General features: G+C 37.2%; 1 pseudogene; it reads right to left on the bottom strand.

Moving 5' to 3' along the window:
• Window positions 1-7811: 7811 nt before the first annotated feature.
• On the bottom strand, window positions 7812-7964 carry LOC147916523 (5.8S ribosomal RNA; annotated as a pseudogene).
• Window positions 7965-8570: the final 606 nt, after the last annotated feature.

Genomic DNA, 8570 nt, shown 5'->3' with positions numbered 1-8570 from the left:
GCTGCTGTATAACACACAAACCATGCAGCCGCGTGTGGGAGCCCTGAATATTAACCTGTTCAACGGCTAGCGTTAAAGTAAGTCTATAGAAGGTTTTGCTCACAGTTTTATCTAGAGACCTGTATTATTGGTAAATTAGCAATCAACCTTAGATGCTTGACCCACCCTAGAGATGGGTAGGTGAGGGGAAGGCGTTCTCGATCTCTTTCACCAAGGCAGAATTCTCCCTGTTGTTTTTCACTCATGGGGCTTATGTTTTGAGATAACTGTTCTAACAAAATAATTGAATTCCTTAAGCAACTATTTATTTGCTTATTTTGATCTTTTAGTCCAACAGATGTAACTGCCAACGGAGCTTTGATGAGCATATGATGAGTATTGTCATGTTGGGTTTATGTGCTTTTTAGTTCAGACAAAATAAACTTACTCTTTTATTTAATCCATGTATTTATTCCACAAGTAAATGTATGATTTTCACGTGGCTTTTTGCTTTTGGTACTTATTTACATGAGCCTGAGGGTCTGAAAACTTAAATTAGGAACAACTACTCTAAACTGTGTCATGAGTGAACTGTTCCCCTTAAACTTACTCTCTTCTCATTATTGATAATCCTGAGCTATAATGTAGGCAAAATTAAAAGGGCAAAATTATGGGGATAGTGTAGTTAAGAAGTGAGGATCTCTCCAATTCTTTGATTGATTTTCCAATGTCTAAAGATTTGACAGGATTCTGCTCAATCTTTTCATTTGATTTTAATTTTTTTGAGAGAAAGCATTTTAACCACATGCCAAAGAGTAGACAGATGTAAAAAAGCCTTGATTACTTCATGCCTGATAAAGGAGAAAACTGGTCACCTTATCTATTTTTTTTTTTTAATAAACTGGAAGCTATTTAAAATAAGAGCTCCAGCATGTTCTAGTAAAGTCATCAGGACCCTGAATGAGTTGACTGGATTTAAAGTGAGAGAAATGAATCCCTAGGGAAAATTTGGGGGGAGGGAATGAAATAATATGACTATGAATAAGAGTAATGTTTTACTTATGCAAACACCTTTAAAAAATACTCAAGATCTCTCGTTTGGGAGCTTTGCTCACTCACAATTGTCTCACTGTCTCACCCTCTGAATGTCTCCCCTACCTGTCTCCTCTCCCAAAGCTAGAGCACGCCTTTCCCTGGACGTAGCCGAAGATCAGTATGGACGGTTATTCAGGTTCTGGGGAAACAGGACGAGGACCCAGTTATTTACATTGGTAAATATTGGTAATGATGGTATAATAATGGCTCAGGAACTAGGCACTGTGTTCAATTCCTTTCACAGATTTTCAAATTTATTTCTCACAAACTCCCAGGGAGTTATGTATATTATTCCAATTTTACAGAGAAGGAAAATGAAGTAACTTGCCCAAAGTCACATAGGTAGCACTCCAGAGTGCAAACCATACAGTCTGTCTCCAGGGCCCAACATTTTAAGGGACACAGGATCACGGCTGTAGTAAGAGAACACTTCACTTCTTGCTGATAACTTACTTAGTTGACCTAGATTTCCAAAATTAAGTTGAGAGGAAACAGGGTTGGTCTCAGAATTCTGGGTGTGCTGAACCTTCAAGCAACAGCCAGATATAGTTAGCCTTAGACTTAACCCAGCTGAGCCTCCAGATTTTTGCTGACTAGAAACAATGAGAAGACTGCTGGTCGATTTACCAGGAGCTTTTACAGCCTGTACCACTGAGTGGAAAAATCCTTGTTGGTCTCATCAGAAAATAGTGTGTCAGGGGCTTGCTAGGTACGCACCAATCCTACCTCCTCTTCTTGGACACATAGAAAGGCCACATTTCACAGTCTCCATTAGGTTGGGGCTATATGACTGGGTTCTGGACAATAAAATGTGAACAAAAGTGATGTATACTACCTACAAGTCTGGCCTCTCGAACACCTTTCATGATCTCGACTCACACTCTCTCTGTCTCTTTTTTTTATGACTGGAAGAAAAAAACCCTGAAATGACCAAAGGACGCAATGGAAGAAGGCTGGTTCCCTGAGTCATCAAGGAGATGAACTTTCAAGGAGAACTTCTCAGGAGAGGGCTGGACCTACGCAGAACTGTGTCAAGAACAGGAAATAAACTTTCCTTTTTTGCGTACGTTAAGCCACTGAGATCAGTCACTACAATAGCTAATGGTAATTTGCCCTGACTAATACAGATAGCACGGCAGGCACTTCTGTGATGCAATGGAGCAGTATAACTCCCTGGAGAAACCAGTCCGCATCTGGCCACTTTCTGCCGGGGACTTGGGTACACTGGTGCTTAAAGGCTTGAGAGGCACTGGGAGGACAAGGAATGCCACTGCATTAAAACCCAAACAGCTAGGCAGAGAACCCACTTTCTGTTTTGCTCCTACCCATTTCCCAGGAATTGGACTGTGTTCCTACTCTGCCCTGCCTTATTTCTGAATAGAATTATGAAAATAACCATGCTCAGTATATGACCCAGCACCTCCTCTTAGTGCATACAAAGCTATGGCACGACGTGATCTTGGATCACAACCCGCTTTCCTCTCTGCATCTTGGTTATATGGCTCATTGCTCTTATTGGTCAGGCTTGAAGACCCAACTGATCGAGGAGACCCGATGGCAGAGGAGCTGAGTGACGACTCTGGGGGACAAGCACTTTACACCATAAGGCGTTATGCGCATTAATGATAAAACTCAAGTGTTGTATGTCAATTATACCTCAATAAAAACAAACAAACAAACAAACTCTCAGCCACCAGTGGCTAGACCACAATGTCCTATGTATAGAGACATGAACTGTGGGTCTGAGACCAGGGGCACCAATGACTTCTTCTCTTATGTCTGGGGAATTACCCTGGCAAATAATATGCTGCTGGAAGTTCAGCAATTAGATGGGATGAACATAAAACTCTTAGGAAAAAAGAGGAAATCCATCTATCCAGCCTGAAGAAGCAAATCTATCCTCAGGTCCTCATAGTATTGCAGGTGTCACACCTAGATTTTCCTCACATCTGAAGGTGTCAAGAGTTTAGCTAAGTTACTCCATGGTATTGCTGCCTCAGCATCCATTTTGTTTGGCCAAGTGGCCTGCAGGGACCTTAAACTGACACTAGTCCCTCATGCAAGCACTTGCCCTAGAAAACAGACCCCAGAGTCACAAGTAAATGTAAGTTCCTGAGATGGCTTCCCCAACAGCCCTTGTGATCAACAGTCTCCCCTGCCTCCCAGCATATGCGTGCATTAGGGGCCCCTTTGATAAGACCCCCATGGGGCTTACCAAAATCCCACTCTTTTGATTTAAATTGAGCAATCCAGCCCTAGCCAGGGAACCACAAAGCACTCCACCCAGAGACCCTATTAGAGGTTTATGCCCCAGGTCCTGCCTCTCTCTCTTTGTCTGCACTCTGCCTTGACCTCCCTGCGTGGTGTACCGTTACTTCCTCCAGGCCTAGGAGTAATAAACTTCTCTACTTTGATTACTTCAGTTTCTCTTCTTGGTCTGTTGTTAAACCCTGGCTCATCATCTGGCACCCTGTGCTCCACTTAACAAATGTTAATTTAATAAAGTCAAACAGAAGGTCAGCTGTACTAAGATGAGAGAGAGAGGGAATAACCAAGAAGTGCTCTGTAAAAAATTTCTAGTTACTGTTTTTTGGTATATTTTTAAGATGATTTATTCCCCATAAAAAGAAAACAAGCTATTTTCATTTAGTCACAAAGGATAAAAGGTTATCTATGTCTAAATTTAGCAATGAATGCAAGTCAGTCGCGTGATGTAAGTCCTCTCCCAGGCAAAGAAATGGCTATAAGTGGAGTAAAGTCTTTTATATCCCTTCATGAGTGCATTTCCTTATTCCAATATTAGAATTAACAATAGGGTCAACAGAGTCTTACAGGGCAATAATTTGGTGAACAGGAGATGTATTGTCTATGCTTAATTGTATTACAAAAGAGGACATTTGGTGGCACAAGGGACATAATGAGTTGGAAGTTTAAACAACAATGAAGTCAAGGTTTAAAGAAGGCAGCAATGCAAGAACTAAACTCTTCAATTAGCAATCATGCCTTAAGAGGGGTCCTTTATACCAGAGATCCAGAAGTGCTGAGCTGACATTTGCTTTATTCTTCGTGTTACGTTGACAGGTGCCTTGGAAGAGCACATCTCAAATATCACAAGTGCAGATATGATCAACAAGTTCGAGGGTTTTATTGACTTACTATTGATATCTTGTTGTCTGCTATCTCGGTTTTAGCTGCCAAGAGACAGATTTACTTATTCTTTATGACTCTTAACATTTACTCTGCACATTGGGCACATAGAAGTCTCTTCTATATCATGCTATGAATATATGATAATATATTTATCCACCATGATGGACATTTAAATTGTTTTAAGATAGTCACTGTTCTAGATAATCCCATAATGGACATCGTTGTGCATATCTCCCTGTGCACATGTGTAAGAGTTTCTTAAGAATACACACTTGGAAGTATTATTGCTGGACTGTAGGTATGCACGTTTGCAACAAATTTAGTGAAAATTTGTTCTCCAACATGGTTGTACAAATTTATTTCTTCACATATTCACCAATATCTCAGCATGGTCTAATTTTAAAATTTTTGCCAATGTTATCATATTTGCATCTCTTTGATTACTCTGGAGGTTAAATTGAGAATCACTGCACATATTTATTGGACGTTAGGGTTTTATCTTCTGAGAAGAGCCTATTTATATTCTTTCTCTTTTTTTCTTATCAGATTATTGATTTGTAGGAATTCTTTTCTTTGTAAGATTTATAAGAATTCTCATCTTTTGCCAGATCCATGCATTATGAGTATCTTCTCTCAGTCTGTGGTTTGTCTTTTAACTTTGTTTATGAAAGCATTTGCTCTATAGGTGTTTATCATTTTAATGTGGTTAACTTTATTAATCTTTAATTCTGGGATTTGTACTTTTGTGTGTTGATTAAGAAGTTCTGTCTTACTGCAAATTCACAAGGACAACTAGACTTAATTTTAGTATATAGTGTAATTATCCAAATTTTTTAATATGGACAATTGATTGTCTTAGCACCATTTATTAAATAGCCTATCCATTCCTCATTAGTTTAATATCTTCTTTTACATATATCACATTTCCTCATTCACATGGGTTTATTTCTGGGTTTTCTATAGTATTTCATCAGTTTTCCTTGTCAACCACTATGCCAAGATCATACTGTCTTAAGTACTATAGTCTTGTATAGTACTTATATTCACACCAGAAATGGATGAGAGTTCCTATTGTTCCACATTCCTGTCAGCATTTGACATTGTCAGTCTTTTGAGTTTTGGCCATTCTAATAGGTGTGTAGTGGTGTTTCATTTTTGTTTTAATTTGCAATCCCCTAATGACATATGAGGTTGAGCAGCTTTTCACATGTTTGTTTGCCATCTGTATCTCTTCTTTGGTGTCTGTTAAGGTCTTTGACCCACTTTTTAGTCAGGATGTTTGTTTTCTTATTGTGGAGATTTACGAATACTTTTTATATTTTGGATATAAATCCTTTATTAGATATGTCTTTTGCCAATATTTCCTCCCAGTTCGTGGCTTGTCTTTTCATTCTCTTCACAGTGTCTTTCATAGAAGTTTTTAATTTTAATAAAGTCCAGCTTATCAATTATCTCTTTCAGGGATTGTGCTTTTGATGTTGTATCTAAAAAGTCATCGCCAAACCTAATGTCATCTAGACCTTTCCCTATGTTATCTTTTAGGAATTTTATGGTTTTGTATTTTACATTTAGATCTATGATTTATTTTGAGTCAATTTTTGTGAAAGATGTAGTCTGTGTCTATATTCGTTTTTTTGCATGTGGATGTCCAGTTGTTTCATCAGCATTTGTTGAAAAGGTTTTCTCCATTTTATTACCTTCGCTTTTTTGTCAATGATTGGTTAACCATATTTATGTGGCTCTACTTCTGGGCTCTCTATTCTGTTCCATTGATCTATTTGTCTGTTCTTTCACCAATACCACACTGCCTTGATTACCGTGACTTCAGAGTAAGTCTTGAAGTCAGGTAGCGTTAGTCCTCCAACTTTGTTCTTCTCCTTTAATATTTTGTTCGTTATTATGGGTATTTTTCCTCTCCATATAAACTTTAGAATCAGTTTGTCAATATCCATAAAATAATTTGCTAGGATTTTGATTGGAGTTGATTGCATCAACAGATTAAGTTAGGAAGAACTGACATCTTTACAATATTGAGTCTCTATCCATGAACATGGACTATCTTTCTATTTGTTTAGTTATTCTTTGATTTCTTTTATCAGAGTTTTATAGTTTTCCTCAGGTAGATCTTGTACATATTTTGTTAGATTTATATCTAAGTATCTCATTTTTTGAGTGCTAATGTAAGTGCTATTCTGTTTTTAATTTCAAATTGCTGGCATATGGGAAAGCAATTAACTTTTGTATATTAACCTTATATCCTGCAACCTTGGTATAATCACTTATTCATTCCAGGAAGTTTTTTTTTTTGGTGATTCTTTGGGATTTTCTAGATAGATGATCATGTCATCTGTGAACAAAGATAGTTTTATTTTTTCCTTCCCAATCTATATACTTTTTCTTTCCTTTCCTTATCTTATTGCATTAGCTAGTGCTTCCAACATGACGTTGAAAAAGAGTGGTGAGAGAGGGGACGTCCTTGCCTTGTACCTGACCTTAGTGGAAAAGCTTCTAATTTCTCAACATTAAGTATGATGTTAACTATAGGGTACTTTTTAGATTTTCTTTATCAATTTGAGGAAGTTCCCCTCTATTCTTAGTTTGCTGAGATTTTTTTTACCATGAATGGGTGTTAGATTTTGTCAAATGCTTTTTCTGCATCTATTGAAATGATCATGGGATTTTTCTTCTCTAGCCTATTGATGTGATGGATTACATTAATTGATTTTCAGTTGTTAAACCATATTCCCAATGTTGCATACTTGGAGTAAATTCCATTTGGTCATTGTGTATAATTTGTTTTATACATTGTTGGATTCAATTTGACAATATTTTGTTAAGGATTTTTGCATCTATGTTTATGAGAGATATTGATCTGTAGTTTTCTTTTCTTGCAATGTCTTTGTCTGGTTTTGGTGTTAGGGTAATGCTGGCCTCATAGAATGAGTTAGGAGACATTCCCTCTGCCTCTATGTTCTGGAAGAGATTGTAGAGTATTGGTATAATTTCTTTTTTAGATGTTTGGTATAATTCCCCAATTTATAGCTTAAGTTTTTCTACTACAGCACTGGTCCTGGTGTGGGTTGATGTTTGTGGGTTTCTGCAACAATAAGCTGCGATTCTCTGTATATGCTGGTCTGTGTTTCCAATTTGGGGAGCAACGGTTTGCCCTGTGACCTCAATTTTCTGAAGAATCTAGGAAGAGATGTTGATTTTCAGTTTGTTCAGCTTTTTACTTATTAGGATGGTGTGATGACTTCCAAGCTCCTTACATGCTGGACCACAAACTAGAAGTCCTTAATTTTATTTTTATCACAAAATATTGGGTTTATGTTTTTATAGTTAATAAAATAGGTTTTACAGCTTTCTTACAGTTTATTCTTTTTCAGTTAATAGTCAATTAAGCTTACTAACCTATTTTTAAATTTCTATGAACAGCATCCTTTCTTGTATTTCATGATTTCCCTTTGGGTTCAACTTTTCTTTTTGCTTAAGTACCTCCCTTAATTAATTTTTTAATAAGGGACTATGGGTGGTAAAAATCTCTCGGTTTATTTTAATACTTAAAAATATCTTATTCTCCTTGAAAAAAAATTTTTTTTTGGCATAGCTCTGGGAAGAAACCAGGGCTGCAAGTGTGTTCAAAGTGTTGATGATAAGTGTGTCCTGTAATTCACATTAATTCTCACAGCTAGCTGCATTCTTCCTCTGCCCATGAGCCAAATGACAAACTGCTGAGTCATATTGCCTTGATTTTTAAATAACTGTATAAGTGGGCTTATAATTCTAGGTTGATGGTTATTTTCCTCCAGAAATTCAAAGGTATTACTTCATTTGTTCTGGCTATTTATTTTCTGCATGGCATTAGGGGTATTTCAAATCTACTCATGGATGCGAGAAATGACTTGATTTTTTTCCTGGTCCTGGCTTCAAGGGGTAAGTCTCCGTCTGGTCCTTATCTGACTTGGAGCACTTTTGATATGAAGCCCCATAGACCAATGGCTTCAGCCATGCTGTCCAATTTTTTCCTTTTTATATTTTAGTCCACAAAATTATGTATATTCTTTTAAAATCCAACATTTTGGTTTTGTTTTGCTTGGTTTTCTCTTTTCTATCATTCCCACATATTTGAATCAGAAGTTTGCCTTGGTTTACTGATCTATCTTTAGCAGATTTTGAATTATATTTCTAAAAAGTATATGACCATGCTACACCTCTGCTTAAAATATGTTTTTGGCTTTCCTTGAGATTCATATTGATAACTTTTATTATACCAAACAAAACCCTCCAAGATCTGACCCCTGATGAGGCTCGCAGCCTCATTTCCTACTATCCCCTTGTATTTGTGC

This window comes from Ceratotherium simum, chromosome 8, assembly GCF_057802395.1.
Source record: "Ceratotherium simum simum isolate JZ-2026a chromosome 8, ASM5780239v1, whole genome shotgun sequence".
Lineage (NCBI taxonomy): Eukaryota > Metazoa > Chordata > Mammalia > Perissodactyla > Rhinocerotidae > Ceratotherium > Ceratotherium simum.
Note: the sequence above shows the minus strand (reverse complement) of the source record. Positions and strands in the feature narration are given on the sequence as shown.